At 43.6% G+C, this 15149-nt stretch overlaps 1 pseudogene; it reads right to left on the bottom strand.

The window, feature by feature from the left end:
- Positions 1-8626: 8626 nt before the first annotated feature.
- On the bottom strand, positions 8627-8744 carry LOC126475675 (5S ribosomal RNA; annotated as a pseudogene).
- Between the last annotated feature and the right edge of the window lie 6405 nt (positions 8745-15149).

Here is a 15149-nt window from a genome sequence, read left to right as displayed (position 1 = left end):
TTTATTAGCCTACTTAATCTATCTTGCTTCCTTCAGTTTTGAGATGAAAACCACAAAATCATGAATTTCCACTAAAATCTTAATTTGTGAATTCCAAAGTACTATCTTTATTAAATCATTATGAAAGATGAATCTAAATATAAATTTTGAAGTCTCTAGCTCTTTTCTGTTGCGCCAATGATTTTTCCAGAAAAACGTCCAAATTTCGAAAATGGCTGAAGTTATCGAGCTGATATTTAACACACATTAATTTAGTATTATTGCTGACATGCTAGAAAAGTTTTAGGTCTTTTGCTTGATTTTTAAGGTATTGCGCAACATTTATGACGTCAGAGCTAGTTACAGCAGACTGGCTGGCACACAATGGAAACTGATGTGAATTTACTACAGCGTGAGTAGGCTGCTTCCCTACAAAATTAATCCTTGGTTTCGATAACAGCCTGCACACTGTACAGATTAAATAACATCTGGGATAGGCTGCAACCCTGTTTCACACCGTTTCCAACTACTGCTTTCTTTTCGGTGCCCTTCGACTCTTGAGACTAGTCTGATTTTTCTACAGGGTGTAGAAAACTTTTCGCTCCCTGTATATTCCCAAATCTACAAATGCTATAAAGGTAGGTTTCCTTTTGTCTCAGATTGTCTTCTAAGGGAAGTTATAGGGTCATTATGGCCTTACTCGTTTCTACATTTACCGAAACTCATTTCCTTCTAATTTTTCCATTGTTCTGCAAGTAATTAAGTAATTCATGCCAGTATTTTGGAACCACGACCTTCTTTTTTTTTTTTTTTTTTTTTTTGATATCGATTCCCTCGCAGAGAGGGGAGGGGGAGGGGTGGCAGCAGGACAATACGCTGCTCTGCAGCCTATAGGAAAGTTAAAAAACAGAATTAGGAGATACGAGAACAATAAAAGCAGCCGATAAACGGTGACTGTTGAAAACTGAAAAATGGAGAAAAAGATGCGAAGAAAATATAAAAACAAAGGTCGGTGATGCTGATTAAAACATATACTAAATAGACAGGCACAATTAAAAAACACGGTGACAGTCTGGTTTCTGTTCGCACGAGATAATACACACAACTAGCGACAGTATGGTGGCTGTTCGTAACACTGACAGGGGACACACAACACTGAACACTCACTTAAAACAGCACTATACAGGTGACACGGTGGCAGATGGGGGGAGGAAGGAGCCGGACCGATTAGGGTGGAAAGGGGTTAGGAGAGGAAAAGAAAAAAGGGGGGAGCCGATGGAGGGAGGGGATCACGACTTATTAAACTTGGTAATATTAATATACCTGTCCATCTCAGTCAGAGGATATTTCGCCTGTCTTTATCTTGACCAGAATAATGGTCCTAATAAATCCGAACTACGAGAGGCATTCAGTAAATAATCCAACACATTTTTTTCTCGGCCAGTTTCAGCTGAAAAAAAAAAATGCGATATTTGTTGTGGGAGATCGTGGAATACTCTAGATTCAATCCCTACAGTTTCGTTAATTTCTGACCGATGGCGGCGCTTTACGCAGCCTTAAAAATGGTGTCTGTAACGGAGGTGAATTCCAGTTTCTTTTGTAGAAAACCAGATCACCGCAGGTATTCATACGGCCTTGCAGACAGTCTACGGAGACCTGCAGTGAACAGTCTGTCATCATCGCAACAAGGTCGGTCATATCTGTCCGAGCCCCCGTGTGTCGGCCGGCCGCACATACTGTAGCTGCGACTCCTGCATTGTCCGGACGCGCGGACACTGTCGTTCGATCCACGGATCACAACCAAACACCTCGCTGCTCAACTGGACGGCTCTATTGCTCGTGCAGACACACTCGTCCCCCTGTTGGGGTACTCAAAGGTTTGTGCTGTTGGGTTCCTCACACCCTAACAGCAGATCATAAAGAGCAACGAAAGACCATGTGAGCGGAATTGCTTGCGCGCTACGAGGCTAATTGTGACAATTCCTTGGCGAACATCGTCACAGGCGATGAAATATGGATTCATCGCTTTGAACTGGAAACAAAATAATCCTTGCAGTGGCGCCGTACCGCCTCTCCTATGAAGGAAAAGGTACAGTCATGGTAACTGTCTTCTAGGACTCTGAAGGAGTTATTTTGTTTGATAGTCGTCCTTCATGTTGCACTGATCAACTCTGAAGTGTATTGCGCTACCCGCAGCAAACTAAAGAAACGAATTTAGCGTGTTCGTCGCTTCAAGCGTACTGTAAACGTAAGGTACTGTAACTTTGCAGCTTAAGTCTTGTGTTGTTATCCTATGCTTTTATTTAGTTACACCAAAACGTTCTTTAATTTCTGGATGACCGTCGCGCATTCTACTGCACGTCACAAGCTATGCTCGCCAATATTTGGTTGTTTAGTGTCAAACTGTGGAATGCGGGGGAATCTTTTATGAATGTGAACCAAGTTTGTTTTTGAGTGGAAAATTTAGGGCAACGTCGTAATTGTAAAAATGTGGCGTGCAAGACGCCGCGAAAATTACTGCTTCCCCTCTTTTTACAATGAATATCATCCCAGAGCGAGTAAATCATCAACTGTAAAATAATAAAAGTCTGTAATTTTATAAGCGAAGTTCTCGTCTACGCCTTAAAAATCCTTCCAGGAAACTTATTTCCAATCACAAATTTCCTTTGCCTTCGCTTTTTCCGCCTCTATTAAAATATCAATATATACAATATACTGAGCATTATTTCGGTTTATCTGCAGTATAAGTAACATAAAAATTAAAAATAAAAGAAAAATTTATGCACAGGGACTTGAACTCACGACCTCAGATTCGCTTTAATTTCTGACCAGGCCCAGCATCAACTATACGTTTGGATGGAATCGATGTTAACTAGTAGGCGCGGTCCCCTTGTAAGTGTGGGACATTGCCCCATAACACATGGCTTTCTCTTATAGCACTAGCGTGTCCAAGTTGTGGAACTCCATTTTATGGATTATCTGCCGGCCGCTGTGGCCGAGCGTTTCAAGGCGCTTCAGTCCGGAAGCGCGCTGCTTCTACGGTCGCAGGTTCGAATCCTGCCTCGGGCATGGATGTATGTGATGTCCTTAGCTTTGTTAGGATTAAGCAGTTCTAAGTCTAGGGGACTGATGACTTCAGACGTTAATTCACATAGTGCTTAGAGCCAATTGAACCATGGGTTGTCGTTGAAAACTCTCCCTACGTTAATGGTGTATTTTTAAATCTTGTTTGTTTACAAGCCTTTGTATCAGAGTTTGTTATGGTGCTAATAGATTTTAACCATCTTCTTCTGTATTTATTTCATGCAAGGGAGCTACTGACGTCGCAGTTTCACGCCCTAAATCACTAAACACCAATTAACTAACAAGAACTCATCAACATTCCTTTCAATTCACCATTGATTGCAATTTTCCTTTCACAGTAATGATTATACCGTAATTTTATCTTAAGGTAAATGGCCGCCATTCCTACTTCCAGATTTGCTGAGTTGTTCAATTTGCTGCTGACGTTTATCTGCCCGAGAGACAGGCAGCAGAATGTCACCTGTGAAACGTAGGTGGTTCAGGTACTTGACCCTCCCACGTGCTCCTTTTTTTCACCAGTTGAGGTATCTGACAGCTTCCCGTAGTGCCGCTGAAAATACACTCCTGGAAATGGAAAAAAGAACACATTGACACCGGTGTGTCAGACCCACCATACTTGCTCTGGACACTGCGAGAGGGCTGTACAAGCAATGATCACACGCACGGCACAGCGGACACACCAGGAACCGCGGTGTTGGCCGTCGAATGGCGCTAGCTGTGCAGCATTTGTGCACCGCCGCCGTCAGTGTCAGCCAGTTTGCCGTGGCATACGGAGCTCCATCGCAGTCTTTAACACTGGTAGCATGCCGCGACAGCTTGGACGTGAACCGTATGTGCAGTTGACGGACTTTGAGCGAGGGCGTATAGTGGGCATGCGGGAGGCCTGGTGGACGTTCCGCCGAAATGCTCAACACGTGGGGCGTGAGGTCTCCACAGTACATTGATGTTGTAGCCAGTGGTCGGCGGAAGGTGCACGTGCCCGTCGTCCTGGGACCGGACCGCAGCGACGCACGGATGCACGCCAAGACCGTAGGATCCTACGCAGTGCCGTAGGGGACCGCACCGCCACTTCCCAGCAAATTAGGGACACTGTTGCTCCTGGGGTATCGGCGAGGACCATTCGCAACCGTCTCCATGAAGCTGGGCTACGGTCCCGCACACCGTTAGGCCGTCTTCCGCTCACGCCCCAACATCGTGCAGCCCGCCTCCAGTGGTGTCGCGACAGGCGTGAATGGAGGGACGAATGGAGACGTGTCGTCTTCAGCGATGAGAGTCGCTTCTGCCTTGGTGCCAATGATGGTCGTATGCGTGTTTGGCGCCGTGCAGGTGAGCGCCACAATCAGGACTGCACACGACCGAGGCACACAGGGCCAACACCCGGCATCATGGTGTGGGGAGCGATCTCCTACACTGGCCGCACACCACTGGTGATCGTCGAGGGGACACTGAATAGTGCACGGTATATCCAAACCGTCATCGAACCCATCGTTCTACCATTCCTAGACCGGCAAGGGAACTTGCTGTTCCAACAGGACAATGCACGTCCGCATGTATCCCGTGCCACCCAACGTGCTCTAGAAGGTGTAAGTCAACTACCCTGGCCAGCAAGATCTCCGGATCTGTCCCCCATTGAGCATGTTTGGGACTGAATGAAGCGTCGTCTCACGCGGTCTGCACGTCCAGCACGAACGCTGGTCCAACTGAGGCGCCAGGTGGAAATGTCATGGCAAGCCGTTCCACAGGACTACATCCAGCATCTCTACGATCGTCTCCATGGGAGAATAGCAGCCTGCATTGCTGCGAAAGGTGGATATACACTGTACTAGTGCCGACATTGTGCATGCTCTGTTGCCTGTGTCTATGTGCCTGTGGTTCTGTCAGTGTGATCATGTGATGTATCTGACCCCAGGAATGTGTCAATAAAGTTTCCCCTTCCTGGGACAATGAATTCACGGTGTTCTTATTTCAATTTCCAGGAGTGTAGTTTGGACGATATGGCATCCCGTTGTCTATTCCGAACTTCCCAGTCTCCTGAAGAGGTCTTCATGTATGTTCCGCAAGGTTGGCGCAATGTACCTAATACCATTGCTATCCGTTCCATTTTCTGTTCCACTCGCAACAGGAGCTAAGGGAAAACGACTGGGTCACTCGTAGCGATACTTTTGACTGTCATAAACATTTTCCGTCCAGGTCATTGTGCTGGTTTCTATTACTTAAGAAGCCTTGGATCCGCTCAGATTCCTGAGAACCCATTCCGTAAGCTCGGATCTTCAACAACAATTTGCAGTGTGGCACTGTGTCAAAAGAGTTCCACAAATTTAGGTATGTGTATACTGCCTGTTGCCGTCCATAGAGGATTCGCAGGATGTTGTGCGAGAAAAAGGGCAGGCTGACTTTCACAAGAGCGATGTTTGCTAAATTCGAGGTAGTCTGCTGATGGAAGCTTTTCTCTCTCAAAGAAATGAATTCTTTTTTGTGCTCAAGAATTTTGCGGTAAACGACTTCAAATGATATTGGTCTGTAATTGCGCGTGCCCTTAATATTGTTCATCTTATACATGCACGTCGCCCACGCTTTTTTCTCGGTCACTTGGGACTTTGCGCTGGGCGAGAGATTCAAGTAAGAGGCCAGTGCTCTAGTGAAACCGAACAGTTATTCCGTGCAGCCCTGGCGACTTATTTCTTTTCATCTGTTTGACTTGTTCTCAATGGCAGGGGTGCCAATTTCTGTTTTCCAAATAGAGATCGTTCGACGATCAAACGATGGTATTTCCGTACGATCTTCCTGCATAAATATTCTTCAGTATACCACCACAGATTGAATAACTTCTCCATCTACATGATTACTCTGCAATTCACATTTAAGTGCTTGGCAGAGGGTTCATCGAACCACAATCATACTATCTCTCTACCATTCCACTCCCGAACAGCGCGCGGGAAAAACGAATACCTAAACCTTTCTGTTCGAGCTCTGATTTCTCTTATTTTATTTTGTTGATCGTTCCTACCTATGTAGGTTGGGCTCAACAAAATATTTTCGCATTCGGAAGAGAAAGTTGGTGACTGAAATTTCGTAAATAGATCTCACCGCGACGAAAAACGTCTTTGCTTTAATGACTTCCATCCCAACTCGCGTATCATATCTGCCACACTCTCTCCCCTATTGCGTGATAATACAAAACGAGCTGCCCTTTTTTGCACACTTTCGATGTCCGTCAATCCCACCTGGTAAGGATCCCCCTTTTTGTCAAGACTGACAGTACAGGCACTGTCAAAACTGTCAGCCCTAGGGTAATTGATATTAATCTTATTGCCTCGTTCTGTAATACCATTCAGGACTTGAGGATGATGTCATATATATATATATATATATATATATATATATATATATATAGTCATCCGTTTCTGGTTTCTGACTGGTTTGATGCTGCACGAATTCCTCTCTTGTACCAACCTTTTCATCTCAGAGCAGCAATTGCAACTTACTTTCTTAATTATTTGCTGGATGTACTCCAATCTGTGTCCTCTGTCTTTCTCTTAAGTTTTATCCAATACTGCTCCTTCTAGCAACGTGGAAATTATTCCCTGATGTCTTAACAGATTTCATATCGTCCTGTCCCTTCTTCTTTTTCTTATGTTTATTTCCTCGCCGATTCTTCCGAGAAATTCCTCATTTCTTATTTTGTCAGTCCACATAATTTTCAACATTCTTCTCTAGCACCACATCTTAAATCTTTCGATTTTCTGTTCTGATTTTCCCACGGTCCATGTTTCACTAACATACAATGCTGTGCTCCAGACGTAGATTCTTAGAAATTTCTTCCTCAAACTAAGGGCTGCGTTTGATACTATTAGACTTTTAACAGCTAGGAATCCCACTTTCGCCAGTGCTACTATGCTTTTTATATCTTGCTTGCTCCGTCCATCATGCATTATTCTGCGCCTAGGAAGCACAATTCCTTCAGACAGCGCTGTCCTAACTACGAATACGATACGTTACATTAATTATCACCTTGCTATTTAAATCACTTGATTAGTTTGACAAGATTCAGCTTGCTGTTTATTGCGTTGGTTCTTTGGTGGTAGAAATGAATAAGGACACACGACTTTATATTCAGCAAATTTTGCCGTTGTGAAGAGCTTAAAGTTTTGAAGTGACCACATGGGATTTTTGGGGGTGTTCTTTTTGCTCAGAATGGCAAGGGACTGCTCAGAGAATTTTGTAAAAGTTTCAGCTTCAAACTTCTTATTACAGTTGTTGTGTCCATCTTTTCTTAAAATATTCTTTAGACTGATTTAAATGTTACTGGACGTGCATAGTTAGGATCAGTTGCCTGTTACTGTGAGTTTATGTAAATTATTTCACGCTCTGCTGAAAGTTTTTAAGTGTTGTAAGATTAGGTAACTTTATTCTCAAATCCCCATTGGTGTAAAGAATATTGGGTACATTTCATCTTATGTAAGTCTTAGCTTTGCAGTGCCCTCAGTCTGGAAATTGATAACTACACCTTTGGTTATGTGCACCATCCCTTCAAGTCTGCTTATAAAACTTGCCCGCGAGTTTGCGCCAAGTACAACGCTATACTCACAGACTAGTGTTACCCTCTGAGAGCATTTTTATATTTGACCATGTGATTACCTAATGGACAGGGGGTATCGAACATTAATTTCGTGCCTCAGCGATACATATAGCCATTACCGTAGGTGCCACCACAACGGAGGGGTATCTGTTGAGAAGCCAGACAAACATAATGTTTGACTGATCTAGCCTTGTAACGCTAATCAAAACGGCCTTGCTGTGCTGGTTCTGCAAACGGCAGAAAGCAAGGGGAAACTACAGCCGTAGTTTTTCCCGAGGGCATGCAGCTTTACTGTGTGATTAAATGATGATGGCGTCCTCTGGGGTAAAATATTCCGGAGGTAAAATAGTCCCCCATTCGGATTTCCGGGCGGGGACTACTCAGGAGAACGTCGTCATCAGGAGAAAGGAATCGCGTTTTACGGATCGGAGCGTGGAATGTCAGATCCCTGAATAGGGTAGGTAGGTTAGAAAATTTAAAAAGGGAAATGGATAGGTTAAAGTTAGATATAGTGGGAATTAGTGAAGTTCGGTGGCAGGAGGAACAAGACTTCTGATCAGGTGATACAGTGTTATAAATACAAAATCAAATAGGAGTAATGCTGATGTAGGTTTAATAATGAATAAAAGAATAGGAGTGCGAGTAAGCGAGTAAGCAACAAACAACATAGTAAACGCATTATTGTGGCCAAGATAGAAACGACGCCCACACCTACCACAGTAGTACAAGTTTATATGCCAACTAGATCTGCAGATGATGCAGAGACTGATGAAATGTATGATGGAACTCCGTCATCAAGCCACATGTGGCCCACCTGGACCATCCGACCGCCGTGTCATCCTCAGCTGAGGATGCGGATAGAAGGGCGTGTGGTTAGCACACCGCTCTCCAGGTCGTTATGATGGTTTTCTTTGACCGGAGCCGCTACTATTCAGTCGAGTAGCTCCTCAATTATCATCATAAGGCTGAGTGCACCCCGAAAAATGGCAACAACGCATGGCTGTGCGGATGGTCGCCCATCCAAGTACCGGCCACATCCGACAGCGCTTAACTTTGGTGATCTGACGGGAACCAGTGTATCCATTGCGGCAAGGCCGTTGCCTGTAAAAGTATGATGAGATAAAAGAAATTATTCAGATAGTGAAGGGAGACGAAAATTTGATAGAAATGGGTGATTGGAATTCGATAGTAGGAAAAGGAAGAGAAGGACATGTAGTAGGTGAATATGGAATGGGGGTAAGAAATGAAAGAGGGAGCCACCTGGTAGAATTTTGCACAGAGCATATCTTAATCACAGCTAACACTTGTTTCAATAATCTTGAAAGAAGGTTGTGTACATGGAAGAGGCCTGGAGATACTGGAAGGTTTCAGATAGAATATATAGCGGTAAGACAGAGATTTAGGTACCAGGTTTTAAATTGTAAGACATTTCTAGGGGCAGATGTGGACTCTGACCAGAATCTTCTGGTTATGAACTATAGATTAAAACTGAAGAAACTGTAATAAGGTCGGAATTTAAGGAGATGGGACCAGAATACTGACAAAACCAGAGGTTGTAGAGAGTTTCAGGGAGAGCATAAGGGAACGATTGAGAGGAATGGGGGCAAGAAATACAGTAGAAGAAGAATGGGTAACTCTGAGGGATTAAATAGAGAAGGCAGCAGAGGATAAAGTAGGTAAAAAGACGAGATCTAGTAGAAATCCTTAAATAACAGAACAACTATTGAATTTAATTGATGAAAGGAGAAAATATAAATATGCAGTAAATGAAGCAGGCAAAAAGGAATACAAACGTCTCAAAAATGAGGTCGACAGGAAGTGTAAAATGGCTAACCAGGAATGGCTAAAGGTGTAAGAATGTACGGGTAAGATAGATACTGCCTACAGGAAAATTAAAGAGACCTTTGGAGAAAAGAGAACCACTTGTATGAATATCAAGAGCTCAGATGGAAACCCAGTTCTAACCAAAGAAGCGAAAAAAGAAAGGTGGAAGGAGTATATAGTCGGTCTATACAAGGGCGATTTACTTGAGGGCAGTATTGTGGAAATGATAGAGGATGTAGATGAAGATGAAATGGGAGATATGATACTGCGTGAAGAGTTTGACCGAGCACTGAAAGACCTAAGTCAAACCAAGGCCCAGGGAGTAGACAACATTCCATTAGAACTACTGACAGCCTTTTAAGAGCCAGTCCTGACAAATCTCTACCGTCGAGTGAGCAAGATGTATGACAAAGAAGTAATACCCTCAGACTTCAAGAAGAATATAATAATTCCAATCACAAAGAAAGTAGCCGGCTGCGGTGGTCTCGTGGTTCTAGGCGCGCGGTCCGGAACTGTGCGACTGCTACGGTCGCAGGTTCGACTCCTGCCTCGGGCATGGATGTGTATGATGTCCTTAGGTTAGTTAGGTTTAAGTAGTTCTAAGTTCTAGGGGACTGATGACCACAGCAGTTGAGTCCCATAGTGCTCAGAGCCATTTGAACCATTTGAACAAAGAAAGTAGGTGTTGACGGATGTGAAAATCAGCGAACTATTACTTTCATAAGTCGCGGCTGCAAAATACTAACGCGAATTCTACACAGACGTATGGAAAAATTGGTAGAAGCCGGCAGATCAGTTTGGATTCCGTAGAAATGTTGGATCACGTGAGGCAATACTGACCCTACGACTTATCTTAGAAGATAAATTGAGGATAGGCAAACCTACGTTTCTATCATTTGTAGACTTAGATAAAGCTTTTGACAATGTTGACTGGAATGCTCTCTTTCAGATTCTGGAGGTGGCAGGGGGTCAAATACATGGAGCGAAAGGCTATTTACAATTTGTACAGAAACCATATGGCAGTTATAAGAGTCGAGGGGCATGGAAGGGAAGCAGTGGTTGGGAAGGGAGTGAGACAGGGTTGTAACCTCTCCCCGATGTTATTCAATCTGTATATTGAGCAAGCAGTAAAGGAAACAAAAGAAAAATTCGGAGTAGGAATTAAAATCGCTGGAGTAGAAATTAAAACTTTGAGGTTCGCCGATGACATTGTAATTCTGTCAGAGACAGCAAAGGACCTGGAAGAGCAGTTGAACGGAATGGACAGTGTCTTGAAAGGAGGATATAAGATGAACATCAACAAAAGTAAAACGGGGATAATGGAATGCAGCCGAATTAAATCGGGTGATGCTGCAGGTGTTAGATTAGGAAACTAGACGCTTAAAGTTGTAAATGATTTTTGGTGTTTGGGGAGCAAAATAACTGATGATGGTCGAAGTAGAGAGGATATAAAATGTAGACTGGCAATGGCAAGGAAAGCGTTTCTGTAGAAGAGAAATTTGTTAACATCGAGTATAGATTTAAGTGTCAGGAAGTCGTTTCTGAAAGTATTTGTATGGAGTGTAGCCATGTATGGAAGTGAAACGTGGACGATAAATAGTTCAGACAAGAAGAGAATAGAAGCTTTCGAAATGTGGTGCTAGAGAAGAATGCTGAAATTAGATGGGTAGATCACATAACTAATGTGGAGGTATTGAATAAAATTGGAGAGCAGAGACATTTGTGGCACGACAGGAAGAAGTGATCGGTTGGTAGGACATGTTCTGAGGCATCAAAGGGATCACCAATTTAGTATTGGAGGGCAGCGTGGATGGTAAAAGTCGTAGAGGGAGAGCAAGAGATGAATACACTAAAGCGATTCAGAAGGATGTTGGTTGCAGTAGGCACTGGGAGACGAAGAAGCTTGCACAGGCTAGAGTAGCATGGAGAGCTGCATCAAACCAGTCTCAGGACTGAAGACCACAACAAAAACAATAGCCAGTGTCATACGTTCTACACACCAACGTGAATAGCTGTTTATTTTCCAGCTCACACAATGATTTTAGCAGTTCTGATGAAATGTTGTCTATACCCTAATTTGAACTTAGTCCGTCCAAAGCACTTTTAAATTCTAATGCTGGATCCCTGTCTCTTCCCCATCGACTCCAGTTTACTACTCTATCACAGCACCAGACGAATCCTGCCGCCCAGAGAGACCTTAAATGTACTCTTTCCAGCTATTCGCTCTCTCGTTTGCGCCCGCATCTCGTGGTCGTGCGGTAGCGTTCTCGCTTCCCACGCCCGGGTTCCCGGGTTCGATTCCCGGCGGGGTCAGGGATTTTCTCTGCCTCGTGATGGCTGGGTGTTGTGTGCTGTCCTTAGGTTAGTTAGGTTTAAGTAGTTCTAAGTTCTAGGGGACTGATGACCATAGATGTTAAGTCCCATAGTGCTCAGAGCCATTTGAACCATCTCTCCTCTGCACTTAATAACGAATTTCCTGTTGCACGCTTAATGTCACTGCCCTTGTTTTAATTTAGTCGAAGGCTGTTTTGATTTCTCTACACGGTGAGACAGTCCTTCTGACAATCATTTCTCTTTCGTTTTCTTCACATTTTTCAATTTCCTCTTAGCTTCCATGCACTTCCGATTTATTTCATTCGTAAGTGACTTGTGTTTGCGTATTTCTAAATTTCCCTGAACACGTTTGTACTTTCTTCTCTAGTAGACCAGCTGAAGTATTTCTTCTATTACCCATGGTATCTGTGCACTTACCTTCCTTGTACCTATGTTTTTCCTTTTCAGCTTCCCTGACTGTTCCTTTTAGAGATGTCCATTCTTCTTCAACTGGACGGTTTACTGAGCTATTCATTGTCGCAGTATCTACAGCCTCAGAGAACTTCAAGCGTATCTCTTCATTCTGAGTACTTCTGTGTGCTTTCTTTGCTGTTTGATTGTTCTTAACTAGTGTGCTAAACTTCAGCCTAATCTTCACCATTACTGAATGGTAATCTGAGTCTATGTCTGGTCCTGGATACACCTTACAATCCAATATCTGATTTCGGAATCTCTGCCTGAGCATTATATAATTCAACTGGAATCTTCCCATATCTCCTGAGCTTTTCAGAGTATACCATCTACACTCGTGATTCTTCGACAGAGATTTCGCCTTTACTGGCTGAAATTTATTGCAGAACTCAATCAGTCTTTCTCCTGTCTCATTCGTACTATCATGTTTATATTCTCCAGTAACCCTGTCTTCTACCGCTCCCCCTACAACTGCATTCCAATCCTTCATGAGTATCAGATATTCATCTATCTATATCTACTGAACTATCCCTTCAATACCCACATGCACTTTCTACATGTCTTCATATTTTGCTCGCAACGTCGGCATGTGTAGATGCAATGTTGTTATCAGTGCTGGTGTGCTGCTGATTATGACGAGAACAACCCTAGTAATAATTATTCACAGTAACTCACTCTCTGCCCTACTTTCCAATTCATAATGAGTCCTACTCCCGTTATACCATTTGCTCATCTGACCAGATATCCTTGTGTTTTTTCAATTACCCTAATTATATCTATATTGAAACTTAGGATTTCCCTTTCCACATTTTGTAGCTTCTTTATCACTTTCAGACTTCTGACATTTCCCGCCACCGGTCGTAGAACGCTGCAGTGGCGGTAACGTGGTGGCGTAAATTTCCTGATCGCCAGACTTTGCGCCAATGTCTGGTTTGGATACCAAACCTCTCCACAGTGTCTCACCGTTCATGGTGATCCGTCCGCCGGATAGGGACTTGAATCTTGGCGGGCCCTTGATATTATTCGCGAGTAGTGGGCTATGTGCCGACACTGAGTTTCACCCTCTCCCTTCTCTCATAAAAAATAAATGTCGTGTGACTACAGCTTCCCGTCGGATGAACCGTTCGCCGCGTGCAAGACTTTCGATTTGACACCACTTCGGCGACTTGCGCGTCGATGGGGATGAAATGATGACGAATTGGACAACACAACATCCAGTCCCTGAGCGGAGTAAATCTGAGCACTCAGCTACTGGGAGCTGGCTCCCTTCTATCGTGATCATAATACAACACAAACATTACACCATACACACACAAAACACATACTTGTAGTATTACAAATATTGTAATGGAGCATATTGCAAGTAAATAAACGAAACAAAAAAAACACTCCACTGACTCATTTTGCAGAAACGATAATGCTTCATCTGCCGCTTCTTTCTCACCCTGAGAAATTTCATGGGTTGCTTTCTGACGAAATGTCAACCACGACAACTGTTGTTGTAGACATGATGCAATGTTTGCTTTGTTTATCATTGCCATTGGTCTGCTTTGCGTCAACACCACTAGCGCTGTAGCAATGTTGTAAGTTACTCGTCGACTAAGTGGTTCAACTACGCTCCGTAGCCTCATCTCATGCTGACCAATGTATGCCTCCCTTCCCGCTCCTTATTGCCATTAGCAGCCAATAACGTGGTTGCATGGTAGACAATATGTGGGACGTCGGATGCCGAAAACATCATTGACCTTTTGCAACCTCGCACTCAAGAGATTTGTCTGTATTTTAACCCTTGCGCCTTATTGTGTGTTTGTCTTCTGAGCTATGCAATGTTTCGGCAGATAATGGAAACCATGTAGAACGCATCCCACTCTTTACGTCCCGTAACATCATGGCGAATCAGGATTTTAATTCCCCACGGTGGACATCGGTTCTTCTATAAACTTTTAGTGAACGGACTCTTAAAAAAAGGAGCATCATTGTTCAAGATGCTACTCCAGGCGGGTGTAAATGAATGTGCGCAACTGAAAATAATAAACGCTAAACTGATGATTTGGCCCTGACTCACTACCCACTGAAGCAGATCTTAGGATGTCTTCATTCTTTCTAACATATAAATTACAATCTAAACATAAATGAATGATGAAGGCAACTAATACTACTAAATGATAAACGTTGTTGCTCAATATCTATTTATTAAAGATTAAAATCTACCCTTTAAGTGCAATTGTCTATGGCCACGCGATCTAACATAAATAACGCGAAATGACTGACATCATCTACGTACCAAACACTAGAAGACGCTACTTTCAAATATGATCTACGGTGGTGTGGAACCTCAGTGGAAACAAACTAACCTGATCACAGCTGTTTAGCTTTATAGCCCTAACAAGCCGAAGCAATTCGCGATATCACCGTATGTACAGCGTCCGGTGCGTCGGAGTGATGGTTCTCGTACTCGTCTGCGACGATGGAAGAACTCCAGCCACAAATAAACTCTTTCAAACAATAGGACGGCAGAAGACGGTCTTCTGACTAATATACTCTAATACTGTCTTGTCCTCTCTGTGTTCTACAGACGGGAAATGCAAACTCCCAGCCACTAGGACGGACTTCAGATAACGCAAATGTTCAAAAGTGTGTGAAATCTTATGGGACTTAACTGCTAAGGTCATCAGACCCTAAGCTTATACACTACTTAACCTAAATTATCCTAAGGTCAAACACATACATCCATGCCCGAGGGAGGACTCGAACCTCCACCGGGACCAGCCGCACAGTCCATGACTGCAGCGCATGAGACCGCTCAGCTAATCCCGCGCGGCTTCAGATAACGCGTCACTGTAAGGATAGGTAGAAGAAGTGCTCTCAATTACTGAACGCCGCATACTCAACGACGACT

The sequence above is a fragment of the Schistocerca serialis genome, chromosome 4 (assembly GCF_023864345.2).
Source record: "Schistocerca serialis cubense isolate TAMUIC-IGC-003099 chromosome 4, iqSchSeri2.2, whole genome shotgun sequence".
In the NCBI taxonomy this organism is placed as follows: domain Eukaryota; kingdom Metazoa; phylum Arthropoda; class Insecta; order Orthoptera; family Acrididae; genus Schistocerca; species Schistocerca serialis.
Note: the sequence above shows the minus strand (reverse complement) of the source record. Positions and strands in the feature narration are given on the sequence as shown.